This window comes from Halyomorpha halys, unplaced genomic scaffold (assembly GCF_000696795.3).
Source record: "Halyomorpha halys isolate HHAL.00 unplaced genomic scaffold, Hhal_1.1 Scaffold47.1, whole genome shotgun sequence".
Classification (NCBI taxonomy): Eukaryota; Metazoa; Arthropoda; class Insecta; order Hemiptera; family Pentatomidae; genus Halyomorpha; species Halyomorpha halys.
Window position 1 is genome coordinate 1910045 of NW_027114806.1, and position 23436 is coordinate 1933480.

At 32.5% G+C, this 23436-nt stretch overlaps 1 protein-coding gene across 4 annotated transcripts in view; it reads left to right on the top strand.

Annotated features, from left to right (window-relative positions):
• Positions 1-23436, top strand: part of LOC106689715 (UNC93-like protein) — a 230167-nt gene that overhangs the window by 197888 nt on the left and 8843 nt on the right. The window lies entirely within an intron of this gene.

The following is a 23436-nucleotide window of genomic DNA, read 5'->3' on the forward strand; positions in this document are numbered from 1 at the left end:
CTGATTTAAAGGTAAGATATGTCTTGCACTGTACATTTGTCGAAAAATTAAGAAATTGAGTGCAAAACCTATCTTACCTTTAAAATATATACTTATAGGGAGTAGTATGTTGGACGATGCGCTATTTCATTCTCAAACAAATAATCGGATTAAAAATAAAATAATTATAGCGAGTATATTGGTCAATATACGACATATCACAATCTCAAAAGAAGAGACTATTTACAATCTCAAAAATAATAGAAGTTAGTCCTTCCCAGTCAACCCGCCCCGCTAGACCTCAATTTGGTGACGATCATATATCACATTTAAAAAAATTTATCTAAAACAAGAAGTGGAAGCTAAACCTGGAAAGCTGTGTGACTTGCATCCTGTAAATATGCCTGACAGTTGCTAAAATCGGGACTGTTGAGCGAAATTTTTAAACCATTGACTGACTCTCTAAAATAACCAAGGATGTCTAAGTGTTCTAGGAAGTCTGGATGAGCATCGCATAGTCTGGGCAGACATATGAAAACCCTATGACTAGGAAGGATATACTTTGAGTACAACTACATTTTTAGATTAAGTAAAAAATCATTTTTTCTACTCCATTTTAAAAATAATAACTGTAATAAATCAATAAATATGTCAAACAGCCCAATTAAAAAGTGATACAATTCAATAAATTTGAATATTTATCAACAAAGGAGACATGAAACATTAAGTTTAACTAATATCAATAAGTTTAAAATATGAATTTAATTTATAGAAATAAGCAGATAGATATATTCTTACCTTGTTGTAGTCTGAAGAATATTCCTAACCAACCCAAATTCTGTTTCCTCTGGAGAGAGTAATTTAAGCTGAAAGGAAATAAAAATTATTTGAGGAGTATTACTTTAAAAAATTGACGATTCTGAGTATAATCTCTATTGGACACAAACCATGTGTTTAGCACAAACTATGATCAGATAAACATTTTTACTTTAAAAAGGTTTTTCAGAAAACAAAATTTTAGTCATTATTTGAACAATAAGTAATCATGTTTTAATTAATTAAATTAATTAAATCGCCACTTTGGCATTGGAAATTCTATTATCTCGGAATCGGTGATACTTTTTTCTTATTGAAAAACTCCGAAGATTAACTTAAGAATCGTATTGCAACATCAAATTAACCATCCCTATGAACTCGATTGCTATCTAGATATATTAGAATAGTCGACCATTCGGTAACATCCTGTATCTTTACTTGGAATCGTGTTCCGCTCTTTCTTCTATTGTAGATATGATCCGAAGCCGTTAGCTTTATTGAAACTTAACCTGCAACCGCATTTCCAGTGAAGATATATTTTCTAATCTTTAAGATTCAATTAAGTTCTAAAAGGCACTGAACCCAATTTTTACGTTGTTTTTTTTCACCTAACCAAAAATTTTGAAAATGAAAACTTATCCACACTGAGCTCAAAAAATTCAATTAAGAGAATTCTAGGTTATGGTAGGCACGGAGTTGACTGTTGTACAGATATTTTTTCAAACAAAAAAAATAATTTTTTTCTAGTTCCTTACAGAAGCTCCCTTCCTATTCATCAGAACTTTTTATATTACTTACACAATTGTAAAAGCATCAGGTTTATTTTAAGCGCACACCTGACTATGACTGAAAGTATCAAGATCAAGCATACGAAAACAATGATAGAAAAAAAAACTGAAATTTAATGTTTTGTTATACTATACAATTCTTTAGGTATCCTCAATAAGCAATTATTATACCAGTTACAATTCAGATTTCTACATTACATTTACAATTTATGACAGATAATTATTTATAACCATTATTTATATTTTTAATGTAGATCAGATTCAACCCTGTAGCTGCAGCCCTCTTAAGGAATCCCATATAAAGAGGTTACTCTTGTTTAGGGGGGAAACTGGGGATTGAGCGTTATCATGAACAAATCACCTCCTTGTAATACAGTTCTGGAAACATCACTTCCTTACAAAGTACTGAATCCCTAACTCTTCATGGGCTTTAACAGTTCAGGTTTTTTAATTTATAATTTGAACGATTTATTATCCTAGAAATACCTTCTAACAAATATAATTTATTTTCGAATTAAAAATATAACATGAATGCATCCATCAAAGAAATCGGCGGCTTTATTGCCAAATGGAAAAAAAAAAAAAAAAAAAAAAAAAAAAAAAAAAAAAAAAAAAGCTCAGAACTGATGAGAAAAAAGATACAGCCTGCCTTCCGCCCTTTACAAAGCTATTCTACGTTCCTCGGAGTCCACGAAATGGCTTGGCCCATTAAATTGACTGCTTATTGGAGGAGCCGGCATTGCCAAAAAGGGCCAATAAAAAAGGAGCAGTGCTATTTTTATGACAGTGCTGAGCTGGAACGGCGCCGGGGTAGGCAGACCGACGGGTCGTCCTTGCCCTCTCCTTCAGGAATGAGGAAGGAACCCCACCTCCTTTCGATATATAAACAGATAAATTTATTCCCACTGCTGCGTAAAGCGATCTCTTTTATTTGGTTTATTATGCAACTACTGATAATAAATTATATACGGGACGGGAATGTGGCCTTGCTTAACATTAACTGCAACGTCGGCTTGTTAAGAGAATTTGCATTTTGGAACAGGTAGACTATGAAAAAAACAAGCGAAAAATTAATTTTTATATTTTTTGTCTAGAACAGTCGGTCCCTACGCTGAGGTTCCACGAGCATCTCCCAGGGTATAAATAACTTTAGAATGGGTCATTCATTGTCAACTCAATTTCTTAACTTTTGCTAAAAAGACGGCATTTACATTCTATTTGTATCAAATAATAATGTAAGGGTTCCTCCATTTACCGACTTCTACCAAAAGAATATTGTACTCCTAAATGTTACCATTTTCCTACTAGTTAGTACCTAACTCACTAACATTCCGAGCATTTTTATACATAAAAATTAGAAATCGCTGTCCAATAATTAAGTGATTTTTGCAAGACATAATAAAGTCCTATAGAATTAACATTTAAAACTTTTCTAATGGCATCGTATCCCCAATACAATACTAACATAATTCAGAAATCTAACTTTTTGGTTTAATTAAATTCAAAGATATTCATTTTATAAATCTTAGCTCACCACTTTTGTCCAGAAACATTAGAAGTTAGAATTAAAAGAACTATTATCCTTCTTATTGTTCTAAAAAGTACAATATGTGTCCTTTTACATTAAGAGTGTAACAGTGCCTTGAAGTTAATAAAAATACTGTATTGCGTAAAATATTCGACCGAAGAAGGATAAGTCAACTGGAGAATTTAGAAGGGTACACGATGCCGAATTTCGTGAACTGCACCCGATGAATGTAATTTATGTAGCATTACGGCGAATAAGATGGACTTGTAAGGTTGTAGGATTAAGTAACGAACGGATCTCAAAAACGTTAATAAACACTGATTCAACTGGTAAACGTCCGAGAGGTTGACCGAAAGGTAGGTGGGAGGATTGCGTCAGGACTGATCTTGTGTATTTGGGTTCGGACTGACGCCATGGAGTAGAAGTTTGTTGACAGCAACAGGTTATAATGGTGTCAACTAAGCCTTTTTTACAATTATAATTATTTTATAAAAACTCATTCTAGCTTACTTTTCAAATAATGATGTATGTTTTTAAGCAAAACTGGGTTATAATTAAAATACAAATGTTTTGAAATCCATTTTGTGGTTATATTTTTACTTCAACAAGCAATGCGGTTTCTTGTTTTTTATTTGATACTGGTACCTATCAAATATTAAACTCGGAAATGCGAAAATAAACTATGTCCTCTGAAGTATATATAGGTAGGTTGTTATAACTATAGGCCTTATAGGCAGGGGAATTTTTAAAAATTAGTAATTTCGATGCTATTGAATATAAATCAGAGAATGCGTGGTCCTGATTACGAAGAAACTAAGCTGATCTCTGGTTGATGATATTTACAAATCAAAAATTATATTATGTTACATAAAAACAAAATAATGCTTTATCCCATACACATCATTGTTTTGTATCCTTCCTGACTTTTACTGCCTTATTCATTTTTATTAAAACGAAACAAATCTGACTTCAAAATAAAAGTAAATATTACAATTTATTTTTCATGATATGAATAATTCCATAAGAATCAAGACCTGCAGAGCGGTAAGCTCATTTTATACCAAGTGGAAGGACGAATTAATTTTTTTAAGAATTTTATTTCTCCTCCAGTTTCAACTTCAAGGCGGATAATTATGGCAATTTAAAAATTATAATATTAAAAAAATAACACTTTCATTTAATAATATTCATCAGACAATTATCATTTAAATGTAAATTATAATATAGTACTTTTATATTTACATAACTTGATTTTATTTTAAATTTTTTTCATCTTTTTAATCTATACCTTTCAAGAATAATAATAATATAAGTAGATACTTTTTTTTTTCCTAAAAGAGTAAATTATTTCACAAGATGTTTTAATTTTAATTCTTAAAGAATGATAATAACGTGCGAACTCCAAGCTTTATTAGTTTCTATGATAAGCAGCAACTGAAACCGCATAGATAACAAGTGTATAAATCGATGCAGCTTGAATTGAGTGAAATTTGAAAATCTTTTATAAGTAGTGTAATGGGGGGAGGGAGGTAATGGGCGGACAAATTAAAGATAAATAACAATAATATCTTATGAACATTTGAAACATTTCAATTCATGACTTTTTTATTTGTAATCTGTACATTGCTAGATAGATATAATTGTTCTTGTGAAAGTTCTTTAGGATTACTGTATATTTTAGTATTTTAAATTGATATACCCTAATAAGAGGGCGGAAAACTACAGGGGGGGCGACTTGGTAGTCACCAAGTTGCTACGCCACTCAAATGTTAAGTTCCACTTGCGACCAATTATTTTTTTCCCATATTTTTTTTCAAATAAATATTCACGAAATTATTGCCCTTCTAAATTGCAATTTCAATTCGCTATTTATATGAACACCTGGTGTCACCCCTCCACCTTCTTCAGAATCCCATTTCCATATTCATTAATTCCATTGTTAATCAACGTGCATGATGACTTTGAGCAAAATCAAACTGAAGAAATGCCAGTGATTAATTCTTTAATTAATTATGAATCAGTTCTGTTGTATGGAGCAGTCACCTCAGCTGTTTATTTCCAAGATGTAAAGATCTGTTTTACACACACTTCATGAATTATCTTTATACAAACTTTTTTTTTCTATTAATCTCGTTTGCTCAAGATAAAAAAGATTTGATTATTAGTTATAACAAGCCTTTACAAAATAATTCATTGTTCGTTTATATTTTATATTTATAATTAAAAATTATTCTTTTTAAAATGGCTTGGCTTAGGTCTTAAATACCACTTGTATTCAATAATACTATAGAAAATAAATTGTTTTAAGCCAACTATAGTTTTAGAAGCATGACACAACCCGCCATGCGTTCGGCCGTTTTAATTTTGCCAATTTATTTTTATTGTTTAAATTTTAAGAGGTAAACCGCTGTCCATACTTCTTATTGATTCATCCAGATTAAATATCATTCAAATTTCTATAATACCTACCTCATAAGATAACGTGGCCACAGAATTTATTATATTCATATGGATATAAATTAATTTTAATTGTCTAAACATTAGTGCTACCAATGGGTAGTTTCTAGTAATTTAACTTAGATCAGATTTACTAAATGTATTATAATGTACAGTTGTAAATAGCAGTAAATAAATATTTTTAAAAAATGTCTAAACAGAGCCATTACCACGTCGATTTAATTAAAAATGGGTTAATTATTTATATTTTTCAGTATAATATGTCAATGGATAAACTCTGTATCAATTTAATCACAATACATCCTGTGCCTAACTTTCTCTCAAGTCTGAAGAGAAATGAAACGCAAAAAAAACACACCCTTGTTCCAGTTTGTCCTCCTTGATTATTATCATATGTGAAGATTTCACGTGAAACAACCCGTCAGACCGGCCTACTTTTCCCGCCAAGAACTTGCTAGTGCGGTTGGTGGGATTCGCAGACTGATCCTGGAAGCAGTTGGACCAACAGCGACGTCCTTCACAGGAGTATCTACGATCTCAACTACTGCTGGTCCATGAAGAACTCTTACTTCAATTAGGAAGTGTTTGTATATAATTGCTTTTGATCCTTGATGAGAATGCGCCGAACTAAAACAAGGCCGTACAAAAATAAAGAGCGGTACAACCTGTATTATCGCTTAACTACAATTAATATCTTAATTGTTTGAATTAGACTTTACAAAGTAATATAAAACTGTAAGAAGTGAAGCTTCCAGTTATTACCTTTCGAAGTGCAAGAGATCCCTTACTATAATTAAACACTAAATCTAATGCATACATTTTTTTACAAAGTGTATAAATTAAACATATTTGATCATAAACATCAGAGGAAGTAGAGGTCAAGCGATGGATGAGCACGAAGTTCGTGCAACTTATTGCGATAGATGATAACTCCCCTTTGTCGCATGTGTATAAGAGAACACGTGTCTGCTCCTTTGCAAATGAAGGAGGAAGGAACTGTTAATGATGCCCGTCTATTCTTGCCCGATGAAGACAGCCCAAGTCGACTACGTCTCGTGACCATCGTTGGGTTTCGCAACCCCATCCTCCGTTTTCTCTGCCACTGCAATAGTCACTAGATGAAGCAGAAGGAAATTGGTTTATCCGTTACATTGTACTTAAATTATACTTGTAATAAAAAATGATGAAATGATGCAAGTTTATTGGATTAAGTATAAATCTGGCTGTCGTGAGCTATTAATTGCTCTTATAAACAATTTTTAAATATTATTAATTTAAACTATTTCCCTATTTCTTTATGCCGTCCTAAATAGCAAATATAGCACACATGTTAGACCTAACTTACCTATTCGGAACCACAGGAATATTTGTTGTCTTCTGTTGGCTGTACCAGGCACATAGAGACCCTATGGGACCTTCAAACATAAACTATCACTTCAGCGGAAAATGCTGTCATTTGTCTTACAAATTTATATTTTACATATTCTTGGGTCGATTCCCATGGAGTCACAAACATTTCATAGAATATCCAGCTCTTTCCCCTGGACACCACCTTCTTCACTAATTTAAATATCATTTTTTTTTAATTTTTTATGAATATACTAAATTACTGGGCTCTTAAAATTCCTACATCACTGGTTCTTTCAAACTTCCACTCCTCTCATCCATTGAGGCAATCCCCTCTCTCCCTGATTTCCTAAATATCTCCTGGCTATGAACATGTTCTAAACTTTACTCTAAGCCATTGCTTCTTATGTAATATTTTACTTTATTATAAAAGTTTTCGTTATAAGAGTTCGCTAGTTCACGGCAATCGAAATGAGAATCTTGAAATGAAAAGTTAGCAACAGGTTTAGAAATACAGCGGTATGTTAAAGGTATGTATGGCGAAGAGATCTCAACGCTCGAAGTCAAAAAACAGAATTTGACACAGCAGCTACCAAACTACCACACAAGAACAAGTTAATATAAAACAAAATCGCATTAAATCTATAATTAATGGATCTGGTACGATATGGTTTCGTGAAAGCGTCGCCTATTGAGCCTTCGCTCGCACATAATGTCCTCATCTTCGTACGTCGATTTCCTCTAGTGATTGATGTTTGGTTCTTAAGGAGGTGAAAATATTTTAAAAAAAAAATGATGTAAGCGAGAGATGTACAATGCGCCTATTGTTTGAGAATAATAATGATAGAAAGGTGCTTTGTCCGGCTACTTTCTCGTAAGCCGGGTTCAAAGGGGATGTAAGATGTCGCCAGCCTATCAATATGAGGCCTATTCGGTTCTCTGTTTTGTCATTTTCATTAATAATCTTTGAAAGAGCAATTAATGTAACTGTCAGCTTGTTACCGATCGGCCAAGAAAGTATCAATGTAACGATAATGTTACATAGTCTTTTTACTGATAGCGCTAAACAACATGAATAAAAATCATAAGTATTTGGGTTTTCTGCAAGACCTAACTGGTTTATATCTCTGCGCTGAATGATTTTTTGGTTTCCAGGAGTATTTTCTATATTTAAATTTTTTTTTTTATTACCTATTAAATAGAAGCACTGTTAACATAGTAAACCCTAAAAATATTGTTTTTGAATAAATATTTTTATTATTATTTAAATAAGGATTGCTCGATTTTCTATTATTGAACTTATTCCTATACGTCATATGTAACACTTCATATTCCTTCATTAACTTTTTTCTATATCACTGCCGAAGGTAGGAAACTTGGTATTCATGTAGGCAGTGAGGAAAACTATGCCCAAAGCATAGGTGAAGATAACTTATACTTATATTTTACCTTTTAGACATCAAAGAACAAATTTGCTTCATATAACGGACTACCGTTAAACCGATGATATTTTCAAGGCTGGATTTTACTAAGAGTTTTGCATATAATTTTATCAAATTTCAATCACGCATTCGCAAACATCTAATACATCGATTCGGCTGAGTGTTGGAGAAAAGTCACGGATTAGTGTAAATCTTATCCTTTATTAGGTTACGTTGACTATTTTACGCTTATGCATATAAAAATCTATTTATCAGCACACAGTTCGTCCCATAAACTTAATATAATTGGATAAACATAAAGATGTACCTTCATTGTTTTAAAAATTGTAGGTATATTTTCCTTATGTTTCCTATTTATTACTTGAACAGATAAGAGGAATACCATAATAGGGAACGATGATTGGAAATAATTAACCTTCGATGGGAGGTAGCCTCTCAGACTGGAAGGCTGGCACGACTTTTTAAGGAAGTTTTTTGATTTAGAAGAGTGAGGTGATCGTCCAAAGTATTGGTTGTATTCATCGTAATGACTACGTCATCAAGCTTAGGCTAGGGAACGTTTTGGTTAAAGAAAACGTCTGGAACTGCCATAGTTGGTATCAATTTCATTGCCCAATTATATTAAATAAACCATTATAAAATAAAGTGTAATCTACTTGTAATTTTACAACAAGTTTGGCTTTATTAAAGCACTCTCTATAGACATTAAATAATATAAATAAACACTTACATAAATCATGCCAACAGCCAACGTAAACCAGAGAAAAAGATCTTCGGCTGTTTGTAAAAATAATAACTTGAATTTAACTATTTCATCAGCTCTTTTTAAATATTCGGATGGTGCAGGGTATAGAAGAGTGGTTCTCAATCTGTGGTTCGTGGACCACAGGTTGGTCGCGAGTGGCTTGGGACTGGGCCACGTAAGAGTTCTACAACTCGTATTATGAGGACGTGTCATAACTTTTATGAGTTTTAGTTGAAAGGTTTTAAAAAGTAAATATGCTCTGTTAAGCAACTTGATTTAAAAAACTTACCAGGAAGATGACGTAATCGGATATTTGCCCGAATCGGGAGAAGGAATGGTCCACTGATGGTTCAATTTTTAATTTTTTCCAGCCTTTTAATGGAAACACGATTGGATGTTTACTAGAGGGTAACCTTAAGAGCAGTCTGGAATAATAACATTGATAAAAAAATCCAATCCGTATACATTCGAACCATTGTGCAGGAGTTTGTTTTGTCCAACATAACATCTGTTGACGCGGGGTACGTTGCTAGTTGTGTAACTGACAGAAGCCTTGAGCGAGGTCAACAAATGGGTTCAGGAAGTTGGGAAAATAATATTTAGCCGACGTTAGGCAGGAAACTACAGCCGGAAAACCAAGAGCGAACAATGGTCATTTGCTCCTTTGTCTCTTCTGCTAGCGGTCCTCTTCAACCCCGATCCTCAATCCCACACCAATGTCCTAATCTGAGCTTCAACAATTTTTTTTTCGAAGAACTGCGATTTACTACGTGGATAACTATGGCATCCTTTCATTTTATTGGTCTTCCACCTATTTAATGATATGTCATAGTAAAAATATCGAGGCTGAAGGACGCTTATTTGTATAAAAAATCATTCCTGGATAGGGTTAATGTTATCTATTTACACCTCCATCGTTTATGTTCTAACATTTTTAGATTCCTAAATACTTTTAATTCGAAAATGATCTTGTTTACAACTGGATATGTTATCTTCATTTCCAATTCTCGTACGATTATTCTTTGTGTTAAAGAAGAAAAGGAGGAATAAGCCCGCTTAGCGGCTTGCGCAGGAGAAATCCACAGGTACATACTAATAAACTTCTATTTAATTATATTTGTTTATCCATCAATAAGCAGGTAGAAACAAAGATTAAAAATTCAAATTTTTAGCAATCCCAAAGCTACAACACAAAAACTGTACTATAAATAATTTCCAGGAGAGTAAAGTATTTGCTCGACTGATGAGTATGGAAGGCCCCTCGCTAACGAAGGGTTAGCTTCTGCTGGCACTCGCCAGTATTAAGGACCATGACCCTAAATAAATCTTGAACCAACATCTCGGATAACAATAATAATGGGATTAGCAAACCTGGGGGTTCGATGCTAACAATATCAATAGTTGCCAACTTAACTTCTTTCACTAACCCAATCCCATAAGATCAGACTTAACACAATCCTCCCATTTACGCCTCAGCCTATCCCTCGGATGTTTAAACTAAGTTAAACCCTCAGCTAAGCAATGAATTTTTAAGTAATTCGTCCCTCAGTTAGTTCCTTTTCAATTTATTTACTATACCGTGAAGCTTAGATAATTCTCATATAAATCCCTCTACACTTTCAAATGTATTTCCCCTTGCATCAATATCACCAAAATTATGATCATATATCAAAATCATTCTAAAACTGTAGTCTTTCCGCTGAGGCACGGTATGCAAAATATTGAAGAGATTATGGAAACGAAACTACCATTGATACCTGCAAGAATGACTAGCCTACTAGCACCGTCCTTCAGTACTGCAAGAATTTTTTGTACCATATCGAATTTCAAAATGGCTTTTTTAATTCTAACGCCGAAAATTCAAAACATGACTAAATGCTTCATATCCGAGGATTAATATTGCTAACTAATAGAAATTAACTCATAGTCATCCGTAACGTTTAGACTCATTTTCATTTGAATTGTATGTAGTAGTCAAAAGACTTTAAAAAAGTTTAAAGTTTAAATAAAATTTTCAGTACTGTGGCATAGTATAGCTAGTAGGTAAGTTATCGGCCTCAGCAGAAAGACTATAACAATAAACTTTATTTTATCAGAACAGTTCTAACAGTTTGCATTAACGTTGTATTCCACTCAATAGATCTCTCATCTTTGACCAACAATACCATTACCAATGCCTATATTATCAGTATTGAGTACATGTCATCATAAACTGCTTATACATCGAGGGTGTACATTATCTCAGAGAGAAACCTTTAATTTGCATATTGAACAACTAAGATCCAAGGTATCTTTAAACTTCTCGATATTCTTACCCCATTATCTTCATATATGCGTCTATATTATATTGATCTTTATATATTTAAAATTAGTCGTTCTGTTACGCAAACTTAAATTTCTCAAATCTATTAAAGAAATATTAAATTAATTAGTATGGCGATTAAAATTAAAAACTGATATTTTCAGTTTTAAATTCTTAACATATACATTCGCGAAACCTAGTATAAAAGAGGTCAACGTAGAAAGTTTCTGGGAAGGCGTCATTACGATCCCCTCCCTGTCAAACGAAATCGATTGTTTAAATTGTAAAATTTAACCGAATATATCGCGTCAAATAATTTTATATAATAACTAAGATTTGTTATTATTATTACTTTTATTTTTTTAATGCCACTCGAACATTCATAGTAATCATAGTTCCTTAATATTAAATATCACGGTTAAAAATTAAAATTTCCTTGATTCTAATAGAACCTACATATAGATAGATAGATATTCCAAAATTACGTGGTTTAAAACCGTGGGTATTAAACATGCGTCTTGAAACAAATCCACGTCGAAGAAAAATACATGTTAAAAAACAAATTGAACATTTTTAGAAATGAGGCTAGACATATATTGTGTAATAAAAAACATTTTTAACAGTATAATGAGAACATTGTTTGTTTTCACTGTAAAAATTTGATCTTTGATACACAATTTTACAACAATTGAAAAATAACTAAAAATTCTATAACCATAAAATTCTTACCACTAAAGATGGAAATTGATCTTTATTGCATCTAGTCATCGTAATAAAAATTGATTTAAATGTTTAAGAATATATATGAAACTAAAATTAAAAAATTGGATAATATGAGCTTTGCAGCATAACAGTGGATACAAGTTTTGCAGCGTATCGATGGACACAACAAATTTAGCGAAATATACCTGTGAATATAGGAGGTTTTCCTCAAGACAGACGAACTGTCTCAACGGACAAGTACAAGTCATAGAACAACATTTTTGTTATAAAATAATAATAAAAAAAAAATTGATCACCTTGATTATTCATGGGCAGGTATTGCACAGCACTCTAACTGGAACCTCTTAGATAATGGTGTGAAGATTTAGAATCTCCAACCATCTTGATTTTTATTCTAAAATGGATGTATACATTATGCCGGTTTAGTCATTCTGTAGTACAAAGCGTCAGTCATTTTTTACAACATTACATCTCAGTAATTCCCTCTGGATTGGATGAAGCCACATCCAGAACCTTTCACATTAACGCAAAAACAATTAACTGGAATATTTTCTCTAAGTTAGTTATATTATTTAACTGCTCAATAAACTCTTACTTCTATAGAAATAAGAAAAACAACAAAAGAGGAAGCATCACAACAGATATTGTTTGGTTTGCTACTGGTTATTTAACCTTAAAAATATTGGCAGAACTTAAGAACTCATTGGGAGGCTGAGATCCTTCCGATAGGGACGTCAAGACTCGTTAAGTGAAAAGTAGTCCAGCCTTAGTAATGGATTGCTGTTCTCTTTTTGGCAAGACTGGAGTTCCGCTCATTTCCATAGGATCGTGTTCTAGCATATGATGTCTCTGAACTGATCTGATCTCGTTAGTGAGTTCGCCTGGTTCGACACGTGTCGTCGAAGGACATTGCCATTGGGAAGTTTAAATTTCCTACATCATACATCATCACTAAGCAATAATCTAGTACGTGTCTTTTTGGGTTTGTCAGTCATAATGGCCAATCTCACGAAATTGAAGGGTCCAGTGACAAAACGATGATGTAACATTTTTTTTTTTTCAAATGTTTAGTAAAACTTAAATCTAATTTCCATGACAACGTTATAAGTTATTTCCGATTTATAATATGTATGGTTAAAGACCATTAAAGAATCAGTTTAAACCCAGTAACCTGCTTAAACAACAATAAACCTCAAGAAGCGTTGAAATGCCGTCAACGTTACTCGGGGGCATGGGTGAATCATCGTTCCGCTGCTGTCCGTTTTTTCAAAAAACATTTTCAGTGGAACCAAAATAAAGGACACAGAGGGAAATGGGAAATTTCATTGTTTCTTTTAATGAGTTAAACAGTTCAAATCGTTTTTCAAAAAATTGAGAAATGAGGAAAAACGAGTTAATCGGCGCGGGACTAAGGAAAACGCAACTAATAAATTGTCATTTTGACTCTAATTCCTCGTTTTATTTTAACTATTAGGAAGTAGGATACCAAATCCGAGTTCCTACCTGTAAAACATAGAAAAATCTCGCTTTTATCATTCTTAGCACTCTACTTCATTTTATCGGTAATTTATACAATGATTTATTCAAATTATTTTATAAATTTGAAAACTACACTAAATTCGACACTACACTAAGGATTACAGCTATTTTGTTTTACTTGGCTCTTACAAAGAGTACAGGATTAATCCAATATTCATTGTTCTCCAGAAAAATTACATGAATGTGCGTTACCTCAATAATTTAATAAAATAAATTAATTAATAAAATAGTTACAAAAACGTTTCATTCATGAATCTTCCTTTATTATTTTCTTTCAATTACATTGTTTCTACGATGCAGATGTCGGCCCCCGCCCTAGAGGAGGATAATCTACGAAAACGCCTCGACCTAACTAATTACAATTGCAGTCAATAATCGATTTCTCCTCTTCGTTTGGGAGCGTTATTCCAATTCACTGACCAACAGATGCCGCTGAAATGTCAATTCAAACCAAAAATGGGTCTTCACTATTTTTTCACTATAGACTTTTATTATTTTCAGAGTTGGGAAACAAATCAGTCCTTTTCCTATTTTATTTGTTTTTAAATGTGATCAATTAGCCACGGGAGTAGTATGAAAGAAAATTTCTGAATCAGAATGGAACAATGGGCGCACTGAATTCTCTTGTGTAACCACAATAATTTATATTTTTACATAATTCAGAAAATAAATTCGCATATTTTACACCATCACCATAAGATACAGGTATTATTACATTCCAGTCACGTTGCTGTTCCTTATATTATACAGTGGAATAAAGATAGAGCAGGCGCAGATATTAACTTATAGTTTGGCCTATCTTCATGGGTAGGTGTATTCCTGTTTCGGCTACGCAATCTTTTCCGTGTTTTGTGCAAAGATAACATTCCATTACTCTTACATAATGTTCTTCAAGTTTTATTTTAAGAAAAAAAAACAACACCAATTCATAGCGGACAGCACTATTTATTAGGTTAGTATATTCTCTATAAAGTACAAAGATTAGTCTGGCTTCCTCACAGTTTTCATCTTTCTTTATATACAACCACTTATTTTTTGTTTCTGTTAAAATTGAATTTTCTGGAAAATGTTATTGAATACGTAATTAGTTATATTTCAAGGTATTTTTTTTTTCATTTGTTGTTTGAAAATAACATCTACCGTTGTTGGATGTATCTGGAGAGGAGTTATTGGGAAATTGACTCATTTTACACTAATCTCCTACTTTCCTAGGAATTCGGGCCGAATCGGAAAATATGAATAGGCTCAGGAAAATAGTTGTATACATACTTAAGCGAAAATAGTGTACGGAGCTTGATAAAATCTAAATAGAAAATTTTCTTATCTCAAGACAAAAAATTTTCATTTCCAATTTAATTACGTTAGATAAAGTTTCCCTATTTTTGGTAATGAGAAAAAAAAAATATTCATGCTGAACTTATGAATATTTTTTTATTTCAAGAAACAAACCTCAATTCTAAACTTTTAATCACGATCAAGAAATCCAACCAGGTAAAGATTATAGCAAAGAATATTTACATTGGAATATTAGTTATGTCCTACTAGGTATAAACGAAATCGAATTAGTTCGTAAGATTTCATTAGTACCATGATCATGGTCGCCGAATCCTCAAGAGATTCCCAGTTGGCTCATTTGTACAAGGACACTTCCGCGATAATGGGCATCAAAATTCTTTTCCCGATTCCACTGCCAATCAGTTAAGAATCGAAACAACGTGATGGCGTTAACCTCACGCGTCTTCAATAGTTCAAAGCCTATTGTTGTTTAGGCTGATCCCAAATCTTTGAAGCTGGCAAAGGAACATATGTTTCATCCAACATATCGAGACCTACTAATATTTTGGATAAATGTTGAATATATCCTGAGAAATATTAGGGTATTCTTTCTTCAGTACGATTCTTAGTTTATAAAGCCCATTCTTAAAGCAGCCATCTTAAGAGATAGATGGGCAACTTACCTCGTATAAAAGCGTTTAAATCTGGACTAAATGCTACTCTAAACATTAGATTGAAGTGTTATCCGGATATCGGAAAATAATATTTGCTGTAAGAGGTCGTTTTTGTCGAGCTTAAACAATTTTTTTCTTTATTATACGGTATGAAATGTACAATAGCTTCCAAATGATGTCCCCCAAGGAGCCAGCAGCTATTAGAAACCCCTCCATAAAGTTTCATCTATTCTGATCCCAATTAATCTCAACCAAAATCATAACTCCTATTCCACCACAGCTCCTTCGTGAATATTCATCGTGAATGTACCCATATACCGGTCAATAATCCTTCAAACTGTCTACCGGCCTTCAGCTCACCGCCGACAAAACCGTGATTCGTCTAGAAAGGAACTTTTACCAAATGCTAAACCGTCGGGTTAATGTATTGTTTGGAAAAAAAGATGATCCATGTGCGGGCCTTCGTCCTCTTAGCCAGTATCAGAATTATTTACCTTACTGTACGCAAATAAACATTCAATTCTCAAACTAAGTTGATGTCTAACCATAACCATAACTAACCAACCACCCAAACCAAATCGTTTCTAGCCTGGCTTCTCTTTCACTACCTAACAATCCTCTTAGGCGTCTGAAAAGAAGATGGCCTCAAGATCTTCTCCTTTAGAAATGATTTCGGAGTTCTATCAATGGGTAGATTCTCCACGTGTTTGTATCATGTCATAATATCACTTACAGTAAATTTACTTGATGTTTATATATGTATACAGTTGTAAATAACAATAAATAAATTATAAAAAAAAAAAAAAACCATAATGGAAGTAGAATGACGATTACTTAATTTATCCAATAGTACAAAGCGATCATCCCTTTGGGTTGTAACAATTTTTCGTCCATAGTCAAGTTTTCTTGAATATTCTCCTCTTTATGGTAACAAAGGTACTTTCTTCGAACAACAGTTAATTGAATAGCAACATTTAAAACCATTTTAAATTCTACTTAATAGAATATTTTTTTTTTTGGCGGCCAAAATTATTTATTTTAATCCCACAATCATGCAAATCCATCTTTACATAAGATTCTTGGTATTCGAGATAAATGCTAAGTCGGAAAAATGCTTATCAACTTTTTCTTTCGAATCTTAAAGAATTAGGAAGCCATGTCCAACTTTATCAGGTGGGGCAGTTTCGCAAGAGCTGGTGCGAAGCCAAGACAGATGAGATTTTCCGCATTTTCACTGGCCACATAGGACAAGGCCAAGGTTGTTGAAAAAAAAACCCTTACTAACTACTGTCTTAAACAATTTTTTTTTTTTTATTGTTTAGTTACTTTCGTTATTTTTAGTCCGTAACGCTTTTTTAAATATTATTATAAACGATGTCAAGGATGATCCATTGAAATTTATGTTCTTTTTCAACTGAGATTTACATTATTCCTTTACAAAATCTTACATCTTGCGTTTAGTGCGCAACCTGCAGGTTTATTTCGTTTCAGTTAGAGTTGAAGAAGCTCCAAATAGATGTAGCTACATCAAAATAACAGACTTGTACTCTGTAACAAAAATCATCGGAAGAGGTTCATGCGTCCAGTAACCCGAAGGATTTCGAGGTAGAATTAAGAAAGAAGTGAGGTGAATTTATGTTAAAATATCGGAATGTTCACTGTTTTTAATGTCCTGCGCACCTCAAGGCCTCTCTAAACTCAATTGAAGGGTTGAAAATTTGTAAGTGAATTGGGTTGGTGTTATAAAAGATTAAATTCTATAGCTCTGAATGAATCAGCCACTGTAATCAGTTCGAGTAAATATTATGTAAATGAAAATAATGAAGTCTTACGGTGAATTAAGTTTCATAATAAAATTTTGTATGTAACCTCATCTACTTATTCTTCAGCGCACTATATTTTAAAATTTACAATGAGAAGAGGCATTTCCAACGAAGAAAAAAAAAACCATTAGAAAATTAATATTGAATGGATAAACCAGAAAATACAAATTTACTGAATAATTCTTCATATTGATTTTTAGGTTTGATATTTGATAGGATTAGAAAGGTGCTGCTTGCGCTGAGGTATCTTTTGTTTTTCTGGGACAGTTCAATTATTTGATTATGTTTTGCAATACTTTTTCTTTTCAAAACTAAATTTCTAAGATGCTGTTGAAATGAGTTGTACGTATTGGAGAGGAATGGAGCTGGTAAGACTTTGCCCTTGGTTAGGTACCCTGTGCCAACGACCCCTTGTATCTTTCATCTGTTAGAAATCTCATATAAGAATCGCATTCATCTATTCACCAACCCCAACGCCAGACGTTCACATTAGCTTTCTTTTTTTTCGCATTCACCCTTTAATGGACTCGCAACAAAGCAAATATAGTCTATTCTTTCGTTATAAATGTCGATTCCGTAATTTCAGCGACGTATGCAATGTAAAACCAATACAAATGTGTCAAAAATAAAATAAAAACATTGCAAATGTTTTGCAGTAGATATGTATCATATTTCCCATGACTTTTCCATTACGAATATTTTTTTATCAATTCATATCTTCCCCTCCTTTATTCCGAGTTATTTTTTTAAAATTTCTAGTTAGTTACATAAAAACTTAGTCTTATTTCAGAGAATTATAGCTGCATGGATGAGAGTTTCGAGTGTTCTTGCGTAATTGACTGAATAAAAGTGCGCAATGTTGAAGCCTTGAAAAGTCTCATGTAACTACTTATTAAAAAATCTCAAGTCCTTTTCACAAGGCACATTGGTTTCAACTCCTGTAGGAATTCCTTGGAGAGTTTCGATAAATCTGATCACCTTCAAATATTTAGTTATATAGAATGATTGCCAAAATAATTATTCTGCCAACGCGATCCACCTTATACTTGATGTATATCAATTATAGATTACCAATCATCAACATAAATCTTCATGTGTACCGAACAAAACATAACTTACTTTCCCTGCATAAAGTTAAAGTGATATACTGCAGATTCGGAGGGTTTATTCCAACCGTCTCTCCCGTTACACGCAGTTAGGAACAGAACAGATGGCCTGATGTCGTTAGTGAAATATCCTCTTGGTTGTACATTCCTTTCCCATCAATTTAACACCTGAAGACTATTGGTGAGAGTCTTGTAGTCCTATAGTGTTGTACCTTACAAGAACTGTTAATCAACCTAAAGGAACCGCAGCTGTGAATTATTGCAGAATTTAAATTAGTACCAGAGAATGCCTAGTGGGGGGCATCTCATGACCCTTAAGCTGCTTAATAAAAGTTGATAAATTTCCAATTAAAATCAAATAAAAAATGAAATCTTAAAACCATAAATAAGTAATAATTTACAATATTCAAAATACCGTTTTTTTCTGTAAGAGATAGATAGACCTACCTCAAGTAATATCCTACCAGTACCACCCCATTGCCGTTTATAGCTGACTTAGCACTCACTCTAAACTTTCTTGAGTCCAACTTCATCCATTACGATTTTAATGTAAGGTTTAGTTTAACAAAGGAATTTGAAAATTTTATTTATCAAAATAACAGAAACTATTATTACATATTTTCAAAAAATATATTAAAAGAACATTAATGTTGTCATTGAATGTGTTCGTTATGTTGTTATTTATTATTCAGTATAGATCCCTTTTTTGGTACTCGTGAATTCATTTTGGTTGCTCAATTCAAGTGGCAGACGTTTAGATCGGTGTTGCCCACAAACCTACGGGCCATGTCTACCAGATTTACTTTTTTAATTCTGGCTGCGGCTTAGGTCCGTCCCTAAAGTTTAGATAGAATCATGGATTTCAAGATTGCATAGAGGGTTGTGCTTGACTGCAAATATCTGTTCGGATTTGAGTCCAGCTATCAGCTCTCAGAGGACAATACTGGGTCAGTATAAGTTAACGGATAGGTAAGTCTTGTTTAAACTAAAGTAAAATGTTACTTATTGGTGACTGTTGAACGGGTTTTCTCTAAAATATGAGTGGAAACAAATAAACATGTTTCCTTAATATCGTTTATAATTCGAATGTATTAGGGAGGAGGATAAACATCTAATGTGAGAGTTCTCCCACAGGTATACTGTTACTAACCTTAATGCAAAATCTAATTAATGAACTAAGCAGGTGGCTGGTTAGCCGCCAATTTTGTTTGTATTTATATGATAATTTTACATTGCACCGACAATATTAAGTAAAAAAGACGTCTAATCCAAATCAAAATGTTCTGGTTACGCCAAGCTTTGCAGATAAACTAAAAAATGAATTTCGCACGACGTCCATTCATGTTATCAGTTCTAGTGAACAAAAGAAGTGCGCCACGGACGAGATCGCGGATCTCAGGTATAATTAAATCATGAATCAAGCCCGACATTTCCCGGCAAATAGTTGGAACACTAGAGTCAGTTTTTCCGCCAAGGAGTGGGTGCTAAACGCTGTTATTAACCACCAAAGCTGATAGCCTAGGTGATAATGAACCAGTTAACGATGGGAGATGCCCTAACGACTTTGCTTTAACGATTCCAGCAAGGCCACCACAGATCCTTTTATTTGAACCCTTCCAGCGGTTGGCTTCTTGTTCGCTTCCATTTTGGGATTCCAATCTCCACGTACCGCACCATCCTTTTTGGCTCAACCACTCCCACCCCATGTTTCTAGTCTTTTTTTTGGTATTTAGATTTTTTTCAGCTCACGTTGGTTTTTTTCTACCATTGAATACTAAAACTACTGCGATCTGAAATTTTTCCTAAGAATCCTCTTCGATAACTAATGAAGTCATTTTTCATGCCTCATATAAACCTTTTCCAAAGATTATTATTTATAGATGATAATCGTATTTGAATTAGAAGATGGTCATAACTGCATTCAAGAAAAACAGCAATAGGTTTCAACTATATAGCAATAGGTTTCAACTATTGTTGATTGTCAAACAAGCTCTTTATCTAAGATTTATGTGAGAAGTGAATCGGGGAAGAAAAAAATTGATAGACTCCTACCTTAAAATTAATAGTAAATGTATTAATAACCAAAACCCAAATATCCCATAACTTACGTTAGTACACATAAATGAGTTTAAAATCTTATAGAAGTAAAAATTTATTTTTCAACCGAGATTTAAATAATTACATACTAGACTTGTATATAAAAATATCTACTTTTTTCAGATTTGATTTTTTGTGCTGTGAAGTAGTTGGTAACGACACATTCAGCGCGTTTATGCTTCACTTTCGCCTGTACATACGAGTTCGAATCTCAATATGTAATTTAGTAATTTGACAAAAATTAGGATTAAACATATGAAAAAACGGCTTCAAACTCAAAATTAGTGTTGGAATCCTTCATTGATATTATCTACTGTGATAAAAATGTATCTTCTTATATTTTAACAGGGTCTATTCAGCTTTCTTATTATTTTACAAACACGTTGTACCGTCTGATGTAAAATCATTCACATGCTCCAATTATAGCGTAATATTACTTTATAAAAATAAATGCCGAAATTATAAATATTAGTGTAGATTAGAGAAATAAATAACAATTACTCTGTTACATCCAATCAGACATCTTGACGTCAGTTCCTTGGGCTTTCGGAACCGTTCCTTCATCAATATTCCTGTCCTACTTAATAATCTAAATGTTTTCAACGTCCTTGATATAAATGAATAAAATAAAATTATTTCTGAGGTGGTTTCAATTATTAATTAAGAGATTTACAAATGAATTGGATATTAAAAGAAATTCGAGCTTTTTGTGGAGACTGGGTTAAGGTTCAAAAACAAATTAAATTTATTTATCTTCCTTCTTTTTTTTTTATAATCATTTACTCCCGTTTGAGAAATTTCGATGTATTAATTAGGTTTAAAAAAAAATTGTCAGTTAAAGGTTCTATTTTTTCAAAGTTCAAAAATCTTAATGAAATCTAAATTACTACATTATTTTTCGAACAAACTTTGGGGATGATAAAACTATTTTTACATCTCTCTATCGAACGTGCTCTGGGATTGTGCCTGCATACCTTCACGAAACCGCCAGGATTATATGTAAGGTCTCAAACAAGAATGTTAACAATACAACTGAACCACAAGCAATTTTAAGTTCAAAAAAAAAAAAAAAAAAAAAAAAAGAAAAAAAAAAACCTGTCAAATAATATCTAGTGTTAAGAGTTCAGGAAATACGACTAGAAAAATCACAGTTATTAATATAAAAAAAAAGGCCTCAATTTAACTTTAACGACATGTACTTAAATCTTATAAGTTCATATCAATTAGATTATCATTATTTATATTTATTTTTATTTGAATTGGAATTATTTATGACATGATATTATATATAATATATATAAACTTACTTCGAGTAATAATGACGGTTATAAAATTTTCATTGAATGATTCATCAAACGGATTTTTATATAAATTGCAAGAAATTTCTGGAAAAACCTTTTTGCTGGACTGAAAAGACTTCTATCTACGTTATCACGGAAAGATCTACTAATTGTGGGTTAATTATATTTAAAAAAAGTATTACTGATGTTTAATTTGTCTTGATAGAATTCAATACATGCACATGGAATCCACAGTTTTTGTTAATTTCAATTACTTTAAAAAATGTTTTTTGCATAGGTATTCTATCATCATACATGTCAAAGCAAATATATATACTTTTTTATTATATTTATTTTATTGAAGAATAATAAGTGTTCATTCACATTATTTATACAACACAAAATAATTATTGAAAAAATAATTAAAAAATGCTTTATTAAAAAACAAAAAAAAATCTAATTTAAAAATAAACTTTACTAATTTGTGTTACTATTTTTGAAAAGTATCCTACGACTGATACTTTTGAAAAACCATAAGTTTCTTTAAGCACTTCACTTCTCCTTCATAATTGTTGGTTGAATGGATACAACTTTCTGTAGTTTAACCGACTGCATTATAAATTTATGACCTATCCAACCTGATTCAATCTACGTCGATAAAATACGAACTTAAGGTACTTTAAAGTTCATTAAAGCCAATTGAATTATTATTTTTTTGTGTTAAAGGGTGGGATATAAAAAAAAATCATATAAATATATTCAAACACTATAGGAATTTGTTTAAAGAATCTGAGCAACCGGATTAGTAATAGATTCAAATTATATCGTGTAAATAACAAACACTACACATGTCATTTGTAGGCAACCTTCAAAACAGTTTTGTTTTTTTTTTTTCGGTTTGCCAAAGCGAGCTCTACGGCAGGCCACTGAACAAGACTGGGAAGCTTTCTCCTATTTATCGATGCTACACCTATGATATTGCTACTTTCAGTTCGAATTGCTCACTGGGACACTTCTGGCATCGGGCCATCTCCACAGTAGAAGAGTCTAAAAGATAGGTGTCCAAGGACTGCAGGACGTCCTTAGGAAGAATTTCGAATTAGCAAAAATTTGAATATAAGTTTTAGGGTATTGCATTATACATAACGTGGGGCCAAAAAGAAATAATAGTTCAATAGTCTGGCCTGGAAAACTTTTATGTTTTGAAACAGCGTAGTTAAGAGGAAAAATCTGAAGACAATGGCTCGTTACGAAACCAGAATATTAATTGCCAGGTTGGCAAACTATCTCATATTGTTACAACAAAATAATACACATTGGGCTTACACATCTGCTTGTCTTCCTCGGTGTTTTTCACGCAACTTATCTCATTGTCTGAACATAAATTTATTATTATTTATTCTGTTATACCAAGCGTGAAACGACCTTCGGGATCTTTGATCTTTGATCCCTTTGATTGAGGAAAGAACCTAGCGGTTAAGCGTATTTTCTGACCAAAACTACCGTTATTCTTGA